This window comes from Chinchilla lanigera, unplaced genomic scaffold (genome assembly GCF_000276665.1).
Source record: "Chinchilla lanigera isolate Chin_1 unplaced genomic scaffold, ChiLan1.0 scaffold00051, whole genome shotgun sequence".
In the NCBI taxonomy this organism is placed as follows: domain Eukaryota; kingdom Metazoa; phylum Chordata; class Mammalia; order Rodentia; family Chinchillidae; genus Chinchilla; species Chinchilla lanigera.
In genome coordinates, this window is record NW_004955452.1 from 673350 (window position 1) to 676390 (window position 3041).

General features: G+C 38.9%; 1 protein-coding gene across 1 annotated transcript in view; it reads left to right on the forward strand.

Annotated features, from left to right (window-relative positions):
- The window catches only part of Pla2g5 (phospholipase A2, group V), a 59227-nt gene that overhangs the window by 11069 nt on the left and 45117 nt on the right, over positions 1 to 3041 (forward strand). The gene's annotated exons all lie outside the window — the stretch shown is intronic.

The following is a 3041-nucleotide window of genomic DNA, read 5'->3' on the forward strand; positions in this document are numbered from 1 at the left end:
TTCTTTCTTTCTTTCTTTCTTTCTTTCTTTCTTTCTTTCTTTCTTTCTTTCTTTTGAGACAACGGTCTTGCTATTGCAGTTCAGGCTGGGCTTAAACTCACTATGAAGCTCTGGTTGCCCTTCAACTTGAGGCGACCCTCCTGTCTCAGCCTCCCAAGTCCTGGGATTACAGGTGTGCATCACCTCACCCAGTAACCTTCACAAGCTTCAAAAGCTTTTCACAGTTCACCCTCTGGCTAAGGTGCCAGTCTCCAGCACTCTTACCCATGGTGGTGCTTCAGGGGACGCTGTGTTCAGCAACATTCATCTGGGGGTGATGGGGGCCCCTGTGCAGGTGCTGGTCATGGGTGATCAGTACTGTGAGCAAGATATCTCCAGTCACAACCCTCCGGGTGTTTGGGAGAGGAATGAGTGAGCACCTATTCTTAGGCCAGTGTGTTGAACTTTCTCCTCCAGGGTCTTGCTGTTCACTTCACTGCCTGTGCAGCCCCCAGTGCCTTGGCTTTCCTCAGTGCTGTAATCCGGGTCCCTAATCAGGATTGGGTCCTTATTTTCAACTTTCCCAAGGATCAGCTGGTGCCTTCTCAGACTCTGTCTTCTGGTTTTGACTTTCTCTGGTGCCCTGGTCAACAGATACTTTGTTCACTGTGTTCCTTTTCCCAATGGGGAGGACAGGGTGGTTAGGAACCCATTTCAGTGACCTGTCCTCTTTGAGAGTCAGGCTCCCTCCCTCAGGGAAATCGATCCTCTCCCAAGATGCCCTGCGTGCCAAACCTGTGGTGTAAGGGCCTGGGGGCCTCAAAGCAGCCTGGCTCCCCCATTCCTGGAGTCGATCTGGTGGGTTCCTCCTCCAGTTTGCCTTACCATATTTGGCTTTCTTTGCTGCCCCTGTTTCTGTGTACCCGTGCTTTCTAGAGTGCAGCTCTCACAGCTTTCCTCTGGCAGTGCTGCCCTTAGTCCTCCATGATGGAAAATCCAATGGGTGACATCATTCTATAGAGAAAAATCTACTAGAATTGATGAATGCATCAGTAAAACATCAGGATACAAAATCAACACCCAACAGAGGGCATTTTCCTAATGAACTTGTTGAAAGAAAGCAATCCACACAATAACTACAAAAAAGTAGGAATTCCTTTAACCAAAAGAGTGAAAGATCTCTAAAATGAAAATCATAAAGCATAGATAAGGAACTAGAAAAGACACAAAACAATGAAAAATATTCCATGTTTATGGATCAGAAGAACTGATATTGTTAAAACTATCATACCATTCTAAGTGATTGATTCAATAGATTCAATTTGATACCTATCAAAATACCAAGTACTTTATTCATAGAAAGAGAAAAAAAGCAATTTTAAAATTTATATGGGACCATGAAAGAGCCAGAATAGCCAAAGCAATCCTGAGAAAAATAAACCAAGTCTGGAAGCATCACAGTACCTGAGTTCAAATCATACTACAAAACTATAGCAATCAAAACAGTATAATTCTGGCATAAAAACATAGACCAGTGGAACAGAATTGAGAATATAGAAATCAATCCATGTATATAGAGCCCATGTATGTTTTATAAAGGAACATACATTAAAGAAAGGACAAAGCTGGTTGTGCTGGTACATGCCTATAATCCCAGCACTTGGGAGGCTGAGGCAGGAGGATTATTGCAAATTTGAGACAAGCCTGGCCTACCTAAGTGAGATCAAGCCCAGTCTGAATTACATAGTGAGACACTATCTCAAAAATAATAAAAAAGAAAGGACAGTCTCTTCAATAAATTCTGTACATATACAAAAGAATGAAATTGGATTCTTTCTTCTCACCATACATAAAAATCAACAGAAAAATGGAATAATGTACTACTAAACAGAAGATGCAAAGTTATGAAATTACCAAAACAATCCATAGGGAACCCTTTAAGACATTAGTGTAGGCAGAGAATCTTTGGACAGGACCCTGAAGACAGGGGCAACAAAAGTAAAAATAAACAAATGGAATTACATCAAACTAAGAAGCCTCTGTACAACAAAAGAAACAGTCAAAAGGATTCAAAGAAATGCCATGGAATAGCAGAAAATATTTTCAAGCAACAAGGGATTCATCCAGCAAGGTATTAATACAGGGAACATAGAAGAAACTGAAAACACAAAACCCCAAATAATAAATTTAAAATAGATTCAAGAGCTGAAATGACTTTCTTCAAAAAAAGACATACAAATGGCCAACAAATGAATGAAAATGGTCAGTTGTCTGATTATCAGGGAAATGCAAACAAAACCACAATGAGACATCATCTCACCCTAGTTATAATGGCCATTACTAAAAAAGACAAATGCTGTTGAGGATGCAAAGAAAAGGGAACTCTGACACAGTACTGGTAGGAATGTAAACTAATGTAGCTATTATATAAAACAATATAGTGATGCCTTAAAAACCTAAAAGTAGAACAACCATATGATCCAGTAATTTCACTACAAGGTATATATCTGAAGGAAATGGAACAGTTATATCAAAGAGATACCTGCACTCCCATGTTAATTGTAGCACATTAAAGTTAACATTAACAATAACCAAGATACAAAATCAGCCATCTTATCCCTTAATAATGAATAGATAAGGAAATTGGATTATATATACACACAATGGAATAGCTTTCAACCATTAAAAAGAATAAAATCCTCTCACTTGGAGCAACACAGATGAAACTGGAAGTAAATGTGTTAATGAAATAAACCGGGTCCAGAAAGACAAATACCATATGTTCCTGTTCATTTGTGGAAACTAAAAAGTTGATCTCAAAAGGACAGAGTAGAATAAAACCTAGAGACTAGGAATAGCAGGAATGAGAGAAGATAGAGGTTAGACAAAAGGCATCAAAACAGAGATGAGGAATTATTTCTGGTTTTTCATAGCACAGTAAATAGATATTGGTTTCAGAAATCGATCAATATATTTAAAAATATCTAGGAGAATACAAAAGTTCCCAACACATAAAAATGGACACCTGAGGAAATGAGTTTATTATCCTGATTTGATCCTTA